Here is a 14,175-nt window from a genome sequence, read left to right as displayed (position 1 = left end):
GTTCTAGGGATCTCAGTGCTACTGAACTATTTGCTTAGAAGTGAACTGCAAAATGTCAGGCTAGAGACCCTAAAGATGCTGGGAAACAAACAATGTGGCCCATTCCCCAATGACTTTGCTGATGGCCTCCATTTGTATAAAGACTAAGATAGCATATTATGGTCACACAGCAAGTTTCAACTACCTACCCTACTAATTACAGTATCTCTAGTCCAGCTTTCAGTAAGTGCACTTTCTAGAGGTGAGAGAGAGTATTTAGGGTAAAAATTTTAAAAAGCACCTAAGTGACTTAGGCCCTACAGCCCCATTTTTCAAAAGTGACTTAGGCCCTAGAATGTCTATGGGACTATGGAACCTAAATCACATTGTCTTAGGCCCTTTGAAGTCTCTTAGCATTAGGCACTTTTGAAAATTTCACCCTGGATTTATCTCCCCACTGGACTAAAACACAACACTTCATATTCACCATCACCAAAACCAACTGTATAGAAGAAAGTTTGAGTGTTTTAGTTTTAGCTCAAACACTGGCCTGACTAAAGTCATCAGTGGAGTGAGGTGGTTCAGAATTTTAATGTACTCTACATTTTTTTAAAAAATCACTTCAAAAATACAAAATATTAAGATGAGCAGTATATGAATGCTAAGTTGGGAGTGGCTACGAAAAACAGTTTTAAAATCAAATCAAAGATAGACAAGACTGACCTCAGCATTTCCTGAAAATACAGGAATCTCAAAATGAAATATTGGGGTATAGCAACAGGGACTTAATGAATGACTCTTTAATGTTCTTTACCTGTGTTTTTCTCAGTTAACAACAGTTTCATTTAATAAAGCAAAAATGTATATTCTTGCTATAAAAAGCAAAATGCTAAAACAGGTAAAAATGAAGGGTGAAATTCTAGCCCCACTGTGATCAAAATATTTACATTTTGCACTTTATCCTCAAAAAGTAACCTAAATAACAAGATGGATGCAAATAAAGCATGTAATGCTGCTACTTTCCTACATATACTTTAACAGCTTTCCCAAAGCTTGCTATTAAGCTTTCAATACATAAAACCAGACATATGTTCATGGATTTTGATTATACAATGAATTCTTCATAATGCAACTTTTACAATAATTGCTCAAACCATGCCACACTTAACTGCTCTGTGTTTATATAATAAGAGAGAATTAAAAACAATATTTTATCACGTGGCTGCAAAATTTCATAATAGTGTTATTTCTGGTTTTTTTTAGATCAACACAAATTGTGTAAGTTCTTCTCTACTTATGGATACAAGTATTAAAAAAAAAAAGTACTTTCCAAACATCAATAGATGAGTGCAATGATATTCAGTCTAAGTTAATCCCCAGACATCCAAATCTATGAATAAAAATTCATCAGTTTTAAATACACTGAGCCTATTAAGCAAGAACAAAAGCATATGCACAAAAGAGCTTTTAATATATTTCAAAGCCCACAAGAGCCATGGTCTCATTAAAATTATAAATTACACAAACATGGAATGAAGATTCAAACTGCAGTGCGGCTAAGCAGATTACAGAAAACCCCGCGTTCCATATGATGATAACACACCATGGCCCTCCCAGATGGGGACTTGGAACAAAAAGGCCATCACTGTAGCTAGGGAAAACCTCCTTGTGATCTCTGGTTTCTGTTCAGCAGATGACAGCCAAATAATATGTTGATTATTCTGTTTGTGCTGCTAAGCTTGTAAGATGGAATAAAAGCGATATGATCTATTGTGAACTCAATGCTAATGTGTTGCTCCACTCATAAATAATATACTGAATTTATTTTGAAACTCTCTTTTTATCTGAGTTTCAGTTTTTAAATGCATGAACTAAAATAAAAGCCAGCATAAACTATTATTTAATTTGATGTTTTTCAAATAAAAAATGCAGCTGACACAATAATAGTGACTACTTAGTGAATCAAATGAAGTACAGGCATCTTTCTCAAATTTAGCAAATGATTAGAAGGGTCCTGCTCTGCAAGATGTTGAGCACCTGCAACTCTTATACATTTCAATGGAAAAGGAGAGCCCTTAGCAGCTTGCAAGATATGTGCTTGTATTTTAGTGTAGGAAATTACTTGAATTCCAAAATTCAAGTTATGTCAAATAGTTGTTAATACATGCAATATTAGACATCCTATTACTGCAAAACATTTATGCCTTTAATCTTATATTCATCCTTGGCTGCAATTTTTGTAAATAAATTATTTTATGTACAGAATAGTACTAACACTATTCAGTGCCATATTCACAGTAGGATACAACCAGCCTTGTACCAAGTACAGAAATGTGTCAGTGATTATCTTGTCTCTTCTGAGTTTACATACATGGATTGCTCCAAAGTGGACTATTTAGCTTGCTATATTTTATGTTCAAAATAAATTATACTTTTAAAATCTTTTTTAGGGAGGAGGAAGAGCAGTGGTTGGCTGCATAAGATTTCTGCCCATCCAAGGATCCCATATGCACATTCCCAGTTCACCAGCCACCACGCCACTGACCTAATTACAAATTGAGAGGTACTGTACATCGATAGGGCTCTGCACGTCGTATTTAACATGGAGACTTCACAAAAATCTAGGATGGGACCATAAAGGAAAAGCTGAAATACTACAGGAGAATTTTTTTTAACAGACCAAACTATCAAGTATATATTATACAGCTAAACAGAGGTTGTCTAGTAGAAATTGAGTAGGCATTCGCTCCCTCAGGCCTCTTGAACTTAGGATATTCTGAACTTTATTTTAAACCTATTTACCCCTTGAATTTGTAAAAACCAAATGAAAACATATCATGTGTATGGATGTTGGAGCTTGAAAAAAGGTTAATTCATTTAATTTAGTAACTTTGCCTGGAAAAAAAAAAGGCCATTTAGAAAAAAACAACTCTAAAAAACAAACTCTGTACATGCCAGAGGGTCTACAATCCCCTTATAAGGATTTATTGTTTCTGAATGTAATGTCTTTTATGCCCAAAATGTTAAAAATCTAGTTTGTAGAACAGGCCTAGTGGTCTGGTAACAGCATAAAAATGTCAAGTCCAGAAGCTGCCTCTCACTTCCAAGTCTGCTGGAGTCTCAGTTCGTCAAGGAGGGATGATGGAAGCTTGTTGCTCAAGCACTTCTGCCTAACGATTTTCATAACAATACAAAAATCTGTCTGAGGGCAAGTCATTGCCTGTCTCCTCCTCACCAGAAAACTGTCTTTATAATTATAATCTCCCTTTCAAAGAGGGAATGCAAGTAGGGAAAATATGATGATCTCAGAATGAAGTGTTTGCAAAGTTTTAGACAAAAGTCAGAAAATTCTGAATGAGAATTTGCTCCCTCCAGTGCTGGAAAGAAGTGCCTCACCACAACAAAAAGGCAAACGGATAAAAAACAAATGAAGGACCTTTGATGAAATTTTGTGGTTCCCAGTATACAAGTTAAGCAAGTTTTTCCAATCACACCACCTGTCCCATCTGAAAAGAGAGGTAACAATCTAGTGATCAGTATACAGGAACTCCTGAATTCTCCTAGCTCTGACATGGCTACTTCTGTGAGCTTGAGGCAAGCTGCTACATCAGAACCTGTTTTAGTAAACCCATCTTTAAAAATGAAATAATATTTACTTATGTCACAAGCTTGTTGTGCTTATTTATGTTTTAAAGCACCTTGAAGATGAAAAGTGATAGACAAGAGCCAAGAATTGCTATAGTACATATCTCACCAAGCTCCTTATACAAATACAGACTTATAACCAAACAATAAAGCTTACAAGAATTACTATATTAAAAAAGTTTAATCAAATAAATCTGTACTTGCTGTCTTTTCTTCCATGCCATCTCAATTCATGGAGTGGCATTCCTGAGCAGATCTGCAAGGCCTGAACTTTTCTTCAAATCTTCATAAGGGATTTGAACGTGGAGAAGGTAGGGATGTTGTGCACGTGCTCAGACCTTGCATTCAGTGCAGAGGGGCCAGCATGGAAGAAGGCACAGAGCAATTATCACTTTTCAGATAAAACTCTTTAAATACATTGTTTTCCCAAGCCTTTTAGAAATATTAGTTCTTATAAGGATAATCCTTTGGTTATAAATATATATTTGTATGTAAGAATCTCAATATGGTTTGTAACTTAACATATATAGGAACAATGATTTTTATAAATCATTTTTCATCTATACACTGACATACAAAGATTAATAGACAATCCTAAATTACTCTGCCACCATGCTATTACAGTTAGATAAACACAGATTTAATGTTTTGTATCAGGGCTGTTATATCAGTTTTTATCAGTTAAAACCAAAAATCAGAAGCCCTGTAGAAATAGTATGTGTGTCTCAGGTGTGACTTGTACCACAAAATGTGTATGGACATTAGTTAAACCACATAAACAGGCATAATACTCAGCTGTAGCGGCTAGCAGAGGACTAGCAGTGCTATTTGCAAGAACTACTGCTGGAACTCCCCAAGAGATCACATCAGTGCATGAAATGATGTTGGCATATGCCTCCATTTTCACTACCACACCCGTTACTCAGATTTCTCAAAAATCTCCACAGAAACTGTTTTTGATGGAAAACTGCATTTTTGACTAGTAGCCATTTAAAAACGTCAGGCCATCATGAAGCCTGGTGGTAGCCTATTCTTTTAGCTATATGAATATGCAGATGGAGAATGAATGCTACTGGCTTAGCAAGGTGATGACATCTCAAAGTGCCAAATAATTTGTTCAGATGGTAGATAACATCCTGCAAATATTTACCTATTTTGATTTTATGCTGGTAGCCTACCTCAGTCCAACTTGGTTGGGATTAGCACTTGCTGCATGATTTTGTACCACACACAATAAGATTTTTTAAATTTCTTGTGATAAAGAAAAATAATGTGTCTAGCCACCTACAGCTATGGGAATCCATATTTTAAACATCTGATGGAATATTCTAGGTCCACAACTTTCCTTGTATTTGTCACTACTTGCACATGTGCATAAACCAAACGTTTCTCAAACAACTCTGTCCCAAGTCCATGGACAGTCTGACTTCATACCAACACCTTTGCCTTCCCAATCCGAGATTTGCACAGTCATGTTTACCCTACTGTTCAGCTTCTCCAGTCTGAATCAACATTTTATTAGGGCATCACTACTTGTCTCTATAGAAGAAATGTACATATTACTATATAAAGGGAAAAAAAATTTCTCACAGTCCCCAGTATGACAGGGTCAAAATTCATTGTGCTGGAAGAAATAAATAATATTTGGACTAACTACATTTTATTATATACTTTTGAGCTATTTCCACTTAACTACTATAGTTGACCCAGTCCACTCCAACCTGAGGACTTCCTGAATCTCAGCTAATATATTTTATGTTGCTCAATTTAAAACTGTCATGTTAGACCCTGATGTTGAAAATTAATCTGCTGAGAAACAACTATTTGTGACACTGGCAATACAGATTCCATATTCCACATCTAATAGGAGTTGATTGTAAAAACATTAAATATTAGAAACTAAAATGTTCATTTTACAGACAGTGCACCAATTCTACTGGGTAACAGAAAGGTAGACTCCCTCACCTAGTATATGAACAATAGGATCCTGCCCTACTGAAGTCAGTGGGAGATTCATCATTGGCTTCAATGGGTGCAGGATCAGATCCCTATTTAGGAAAATTTCAGTCTGGCAGAAGAGAAACTTCAGCAGATGGCAAAATTGCTGAGAGAAAAATACTTCAGTCCTTCCCCCCCAAAAAAAATTACATTTAACTTTAATCTGGACTCAGAAGGCCTACTGTCAGTCACAGTACTATATTCACTAAAGTGTCCGTGGATTGCTTCTTCAATTGATTTTTGTTATCCAGATTTTTTTTTTAATCCAGAAATTACTGTAGAGCTATACCATATGAAGCATTACTGTTTGTTTCTGTATAATGTAAAAATAGATGGGCAGCTTTCCACAGTGAATCTCTGTAGAAAAAATAATAATTCAACAAACGGTGAGAAGCAGGAACCTGAAAAAAGTTTTGAAAGTGATCACATCATAAGCAATCTATTACTTGTGAGGATCTGGGCAGCCCTCAAATCTCCAGCCTAAGTATTTGGCAGCATCCAGGTCTCACTCTGGCCTGGAGATGACAAACAAAAACACACTTTCCAATGAAATGCTGGCTGTAGTGCTGAGGAGCTCTATGAGTACCGTCCATACTCCAGCACTTGCTGAGATGGCTGATTTTTAATGGAAAAACCGATGATCAGTACAGACTCAGTCTGTAACAACCTGAAAAGCAAAAAGCAAAAAACAAAACACAACACTTACGGTCCAATTTCTTCGAAACCTTAACTTTGTCAATTCCTAACATGCCCAATAGAAGAAATTACCTGGGAAGATACAACAGCAACTAGATTGTTCTAACCTGTACACATTTATAAGAAAGATATCTGATGATTCCGACAGTCTAAAATAAAATCCCAAAATAAATGTAATGTGTATTTTGTTTTACATCAGTGGAATTCATTGCAAAGTGAAATACATATACTAATCACAGCCATTAAAACAAATTTATATGTATTTACAGATATTAATTATTATTAATATATTATCTGTATATCTTAAAACATCCCCAAGTGTTCACATATACACATGAAGCTATCCGCACCAGAAATTAGCATTTAGTCCATGGACATTTTTGGTACTGAATTGTAATGTTTTCAGATATATTAATAAAAAGAAAAGGAGTCCTTGTGGCACCTTAGAGACTAACAAATTTATTTGAGCATAAGCTTTCGTGGGATACAGCCCACTTCATCGGATGCAAAGAACAGAACCTATAGTAAGAAGATATACATACAGAGAACATGAAAAGGTGGAAGTACCCATACCAACTGTAAGCGGCTAATTAATTAAGTGGCGCTATTATCACCTTTGCAAAACATTCACAAAAATTCACCAGCTCATGCACAAAATTTACTCCCCACCCTTTCCATGATGATTACGATGATGATGAAATAAGTGACTATATTTTAGTCCTTCTGGGCAAGTAAAATTTTGTAAGGTTCATTTATATTCCATATTAATATGTGTTTTATATATCAGAAATTACAGACCTGCTTTTTAAAAGTGCTGAACACTCAGAGCTCCTTGCAGGATGATTAAAGTCACCAGCAAATTAAATCACCAGTTATAACCATGATTTAAATCAGAAACAGGAAACCTTGCTTTAAATAATCAATTTTAATCTTGTTTTGCATTTGTACATTTTAGTTATTTTACTAAAGAAAGGATGATTTTCACTGGTTGGTAACCATTAAAATGTGTTGATTTGCAACTAAATATAGCCTGTGCATTAAATTTGGTGCTTCTTTTTGCTCACCAGGATGCACTGTATCTATGCACATTTAAGCAATTATGTAGCATTTACAGCATTTATCTTAACTTTGACATTTTTATTGTTTTAGAAAATGATGCATGTCTTATTTACTAGTTTATTTATTGTTTTAATTGTGATTTGTGACAAGCTTTATTTGGATTGAAATTTAATTAAAATGCACACTGTTTTGTTAAATAAAACAAGCTTAAATATGCTAGAAACATGAAAAAAGTTTATAAAAAAGTTTATTAAAACATGTTTTGCATTTCAAGCTAACTCATTTGTTAAACAAAGTATCATCTGTAGTTAGTGAATTAAACTGATTACTTCTGGTCACTATGTCCTTCAACATTTTGGAACTAGTAGATTTCATCCTCCTTCATACCTAGTTTTCATCATAGATGGGAAGAAGAAAAGTAAGTTTTCCTGCTTTTTCAACTCCCAGTTGGTTTCTTAGTGTAGTCATTGAACTGAACTAGTTGAATAAACTGAAGTGAATAAAGTATTCTGTCTGTAACTGCAGAAGAGATTACTGCTGTCAAAATCTGGTTTAGTACTTCAACAAACTCTGATTCCACGTGCTTAGATAGTGATTTCTACCAGTTCAGAGACTTTCTTTAAAACTTGGCAGCACCTATGGTGTACTTAACAATATTTTTGTGTTTAAATTATTTTAATAGATAAGAAGTTAAGGCCGCAACACAGGTTGTCCATTTCAAATATGTTTATTTTAAAAATGAGAAATGTATTTAATTTAAAAAATCTAATTTTTCTATTTTTAAATAATCAATTTTTATCTGCCCCGGCTCCTCATTAACTGCAAATGGAGTTGTAAATACTCAGCACTTGAGAAAATTAAGCCCTTTCTAATTTCTAGATCCTAATTCTTCAGTAAGCTCCATCTGGGAAGACCCCTGCATGGAGCACATTGCAGGATCAGGCCCAGGTATCATCACAAACATTTTCCTTTTTTTTCAAACCCTTCTCATTTGTGGTCATATGTTGAGACTATAAATATTAACTTTACAAAATTAAGATTTATACATCTCATCTCTTTTTATAATAAATATACTGAAGATATTTTCTTTCAATTACTTTTCCAAGTTCTAAGGTGCTTATCACTATGGTATCTCAGTGCTGCTCAGCTTATATTTCATTATGATCTTAAGTATTCCTCATGCATCAAGTACTATACTGTACATTTTTATGGATCTACCACTTGATTGCAAGTCACAAATATATTGCATATTTAATATTTGTACAGAAATTACAATGGTCATTTTAGTAATCACTGTTTTCAGGTTCTGCATTTATTCAGCCAACAATTATTTTTTATAATATATGATACACAGCATGCTTAAGCTACAGTAATACATAGCATAAAACATGATGTCTCACAATGTATGTATTCATTTTAAATTTTAAAAAGCTGTTTAAATTCAGCATAGATCCAAATTATTACTGCTGTCAAGTATCCCCACAGAGAAGCATACAGTGAGCATCCAAATGCTTTCCAAAGAAAACCATATTGGTATCTCTTACAGTAACACAAAGCCAAGCATTTTTCAATTGAATGGTTTGTCAGCTTCTTATTTATTATTATTATTATTTTTACATATTAAGACAAACCCAAATCTTTCAGTATCTGAACTTGCAGGATTAAATAGTATTTCTAGTTGTTGGCTGCTGGCCTGAAGATACTAGACTTTCAAACTCATCCCATTCTGGCTAGTATAAAGATCAGGAAAATGAAGCCATCTTCTTTGCAATCATAATCCCTGATCCATGCTGTTAGATACTTAGGAACATCTTAAGAAGCAAACTACCTTGTTTCAGCTCACAGCATGAATACATCAGGGAACTGCATCACATGACTACTAGTCCTACCTAGTCAGGTGACAACAGCTAATCTGATTTGGTGACTATAAAACTTTAATCAGTACAGTCTAATGCCATCACATTCCAGAACTGATGAGGGAAGAAGCTTTTGAATATAATGGCAGACACCAATAAGAAGATTATGAACAGGAATGCCATTGATGACAATGAAGTTTTCTAATTATCTATCCTGCACATACACCAAGCAGAGAGAAATATTACTGAAAATAAACTGGACATACAGATTTAGAACAAAATGCACTGCAGTATTTTATTCACATTTGGATCACTGCTTATGCTTTCATGCCATATGAAGACCACAGAATGAAGTGAATCCTTACTAATGCTCAGAAATTAGATATTTAAAATAATCCATCTGTAGTTCAAATCTGGCTCAGGTTGGTAATAGCCAAACATCATTAGCCTCTGATTGCTGTTCAGTGACTTTTTAATTTTTACTTTAGATATTTAGCTGCCTATCCAAAGCTGTATGTGCATTACACAGGTTAAAAGGCAAACTATATTGGAATGTCAAAATAATAAAAATACAAGAATAGAATCCCTAAAAAAAACCAACCCTCAGAACAGCCAACCACACACACAGAGTGATTGGAACAAGATAACTGGATCTGAGGTGTCCTACCTCCCAGGTGTGTGTCCTAATCATCAGACTAGAGAGTCATTCTCTCTCTCTCCCTCTGCCCCAATGACTGTTCCACAGTGGATAAACAGTCATTGGGCCAGAGAGAGTGTGAGAATGACTCTAGTCCTGTGCTTAGGGCATCCACTGTTCAAATCCCTTCTACTAGAGAGGGAGAATTAAACTTGGGTTTCCCAACATCCCAGGTGAGTGCTCTAACCCAGGAGTTGGCAAACTTTTTGGCCTGAGGGCCATATTCGAGTGTGGAAATTGCTTGCGGGGCTATGAATGCAGGGCTGGGTCAGGGGGTTGAGGTGCAGGAGGGAGTCTGGGGTGTGGGAGGGGGTGCGATGTGCAGGAAGGAGCTCAAGGCAAGGGGTTGGGGCACAAGAGGGGTGCAGTGTGTACAAGGGGGCTCAGGGAAGGGGGTTGAGGTGCAGAGTGCAGGAGGGGGCTCAGGGCAGTGGTGCAGGGAGGGGTGCAGGAGGGGGCTCAGGGCAGGGGGCTGGGGTGCAGGAAGAATGCAGGGTGTGGCAGGGGGGCTCAGGGCAGGGAGTTGGGGTGCAGGATGTGGCAGGGGGCTCAGGGAAGGGGGTTGGGGTGCAGGAGAGGGTACACAGAGCGGGAGGGGGCTCAGAGCAGGGAGTTGGGTTGCAGGAGGGGTGCAGGATGTGGCAGGGGGCTCAGGGAAGGGGGTTGGGGTGCAGGAGGGGTGTGGGGTACAGCAGGGGGTTCAGGGCAGAAGGTTAGGGTGCAACAGGGAGCTCAGGATAGGCGCCCCTTACCTGAAGTGGCTCCTGGATGGCAGTGGCGTGCACCGGGTGCTCCCTGCCTGCCTTGGCCCTGGCCCCACACTGCTCCGGGAAGCGGCCAGCACCACGTCCCTGCGGCCCCTGGGGGAGGAGAGGCAGAGGGCTCTACACGCTGCTTTTGCCTGTGGGTACCTCCCCCGAAGCTCCCATTGGCTGCGGTTCCCCATTCCCGGCCAATGGGAGCTTCGGGGGAGGTACCCACAGGCAAGAACAGCTCGTGGAGTCCTCTGCCTCTCCTCCCCCAGGGGCCGCAGGGACGTGGCGGGCACCACTTCCTGGAGCAGAGTGGGGCCTGCGGTACCACAGGGGTGGCAATCCCGTGGGACAGATCCAAAGCCTTGAAGGGCCGTATCTGGCCCACGGGCCATAGTTTGCCCACCCCTGCTCTAACCACTGGACTAAACATTATAGAGTGGGCTCCTCCTCCAGCTATTTTGTGTGCAGTGAGGCAAGCATATAACTCATTCCTGCAAGAAATGCTTTACATGCCTAAACCACCTGACTCCAGGCAGTGAGTTCCTGTTTGTGAATCGCTAAGCAGACAGGCACCTCCCTGCAGTCTGGACTTAGACACCTATGTCCAAGAGAAGGGTGGGGCTTAGTAAACACCCGTTATTGGCATCTCCCACTAGCCAGCATAGATGGTTTCCCAACTAACATGCCTGGCTTTTGTGGATTGCATTGTCAGGCACCTCTCTCCCCGCATTCATTGTACGGATAGCCTAAGAGCCTAACTTGGCTTGTGGACTGAGCATTGTTCCTGTGATTTTCTAGCTGCCTAAAAGACAGATGCTGTGACTCTCAGCATTGGAACACCTATGTCTTTTCATGGATCCCACCTTGTGAGCCTGGATGCTATAGCTTTTTATAAACTGAAAGTACTAATTACCCCGATGAAGAAGGCTGGAAGATTTTGAGTGTTGTTCTATTGTAATGAACTACAACCAAAGGGGGAGTAGCATATGCTTTGACATTCCACTTTCCCCAGGGGTGCTCGATCCCCACTCCGCCCAGGTCCCACCCCTACTCCACCACTTCCCCAAGGCCCCACCGCACCCCACTACTTCCCACCCAGGCTCCACCTCCACCACTCCCCACCCTCATTTCTCTCCCTTTCCCCCAACACTCCCTGCACACCTGTAAACAGCTAATCCACAGCAGGCAGGAGGTGCTGGGAGAGAGGGGGAGGCACTGATCGGAGGGGCTGCCGGTGGGCAGGAGTGGGAAGAGCTGATCAGTGGGACTGCCGGTGGGTGCTGAGAACCCGCTGTTTTTTTCCAATGGGTGCTCCGGGGCTGGAGCACCGAAGGAGTCAGTGCTTATGCAGAGTAGTACTGTGAAAATACCAAATTTGATGGTGGTCTATTTGATGCATTGCAGAAGGAGAAACTGAGGCAATAGTAGGTCCCAAAAACAGACCAGTAAGTCCTGCATAAGTAACCTTTTTGCCAGTTTCAGTGAAGAGACTAAGGATTGGATGGGCATGTGGAACTAACTTCTTCTTACAATTTATGCTGCGTCTAGAATACTTTTTGGTGACTTAAAAAAAATCAGTCTTCAAACCTACCAAATCTTGTACCTTTTGCAAACTATACATTCACTCATCAGAGTTTAAAGAAACAAATACAAGTAACTCCTCACTTAAAGTTATCCCGGTTAACACTGTTTTGTTGTTACATTGCTGATCAATTAGGAAACATGCTCGTTTAAAGTTGTGCAATGCTCCCTTATAATGTGTTTGGCAGCCACCTGCTTTGTCCACTGCTTGCAAGAAGAGCAGCCCGTTGCAGCTAGCTGGTGGGAGCTTGGAACCAGAGTGGACTGGCAGCCCCCTATCAGCTCCCTGTTCCCCTAAGTTCCCTGTGCAGCAGCTGCCCAGCAGGCTACCAATTGCCCCGCTGTTCAGCTGTCCCTCCCCGCACTGCTAGGTGCTGCTCCTGCCCTCTGCCTTGGAGCTGCTCCTGGGGGCCTCCTGCTTGCTGTGCAGGGGAGAGGGGAAGAAGGGGGCGTAATGTCAGGGTGTCCCCCTACTCCTGCCCCCCCTTACCCCTTTTCCATATAAAGCAGGGTGGGGACAGGACAGGGCTCAGGACAGAGAGCGCTTGCTAGATGCAGCTGCTGTTTCAACTTCCTGATTTTTTTTAAAGGCAATGTACTTAGAATGGGGTCAGCATACTTAAAGGGGCAATGCACATCTCTCTCTCTCACACACACACACACACAGGGCGTGTGTCTCTGTCTGCCATGGTGTCTCCCCTCCCTCTATTCGTGCCGCCTTGTAGAGTGTTAACAAACAACATGTTAACCCTTGAGGGCTCAGCCGAATGCTAGTTCATCATTTAGCAGGAAGGGAAATATCCCACCCTCTTCCACCCTCTAACTTCACCACCTCAACCAAGCTTCACCATCATCATTGCTGTGTACAGTATTAAATTGTTTAAAACTTATATATATTGTGTGTGTATATATAGATAGATAGATATAAAAATAATATATAGTTTTTTTTGTCTGGTGAAAAAAATTTCCCTGGAAAAAAATACCTCCCCCCCCCCGTTTACATTAATTCTTAAGGGGAAATTGGATTCGCTTAACATCATTTTGCTTAAAGTCGCATTTTTCAGGAACATAACTACAATGTTAAGCAAGGAGTTACTGTACTGTAAATTGCCAGATATTTACCGAGCAAAAAACTGTAATATGTGCTGGATAACCCTGAATATGTTTGCTAATGTTCAACTCTAACCAGGAGGCCTCACTATGAGTATCAAATCTTGCTTACTTTTTGTTTAATTTTTTCCAACTATCCTTTTGTCAAAAATTAATATGCACCTATAAAACCTAAAAGGAATAAACAATTGTTCAAAGAGCCACTACTGCATAATTTAATCAATTATCTGTTTATCAAACTCATTTTTTCCCAGAAACATATCATATAATGAGATGACTCAATGCATGTAAAAGCCACTGTAAAAGAGCCGAGTTCATCCCTGGTGTAAACCCATTGACTTCAATAGGCTTACATCAGGGATGAATTTGGCTCAAATAAAATCACTTTGAATGAAGAAAAGGACCAAGTACAGGGCAGATGTCTACTTTTTTTGGAGACTGGGTGACATACCTCTATCTGTCCCACCTCCTACTGTTCTGATCCTACTAATAAGTGAAATACAAATAAGACTTTTAACGATCAGTGAAGAGCAGTTAACATGGAAAGACACGAAGGACAAGGAGACTACAACATGAGTAAAAAGGTCTAGAGTTTGCAGAAAAGAAGCTATCAGTGAGCATAAGAGGAGTGGAAGCCATCAGCATACAAGAGGAGAACAAAACTGAATAAAAGTAAAAAAAAGAAAGAAAATGAAAACAAAAAAAGGACAATAACAGAATAAAATAGAGAGAAGAGACAAAGAAGAGAGAAGATGGTCAGTAAGTGACAATCTTCCTAAGTCCCAGCGTTAGCCTGCTC

At 39.1% G+C, this 14,175-nt stretch overlaps 1 protein-coding gene across 1 annotated transcript in view; it reads left to right on the top strand.

The window, feature by feature from the left end:
• The window catches only part of DNAJC24 (DnaJ heat shock protein family (Hsp40) member C24), a 169,404-nt gene extending 165,587 nt beyond the window's left edge, over positions 1–3,817 (top strand). Inside the window, exon 6 of the transcript XR_007357266.2 lies at positions 2,430–3,817. The gene's annotated coding sequence lies outside the window, so the exon portion shown is untranslated. The remainder of the gene's footprint in view (positions 1–2,429) is intronic.
• The last annotated feature ends 10,358 nt before the right edge of the window (positions 3,818–14,175 follow it).

This window comes from Caretta caretta, chromosome 6 (genome assembly GCF_965140235.1).
Source record: "Caretta caretta isolate rCarCar2 chromosome 6, rCarCar1.hap1, whole genome shotgun sequence".
NCBI lineage: Eukaryota > Metazoa > Chordata > Testudines > Cheloniidae > Caretta > Caretta caretta.
The sequence above is the reverse complement of the archived record's forward strand: the minus strand, read 5'-3'. Positions and strand labels throughout refer to the sequence as shown.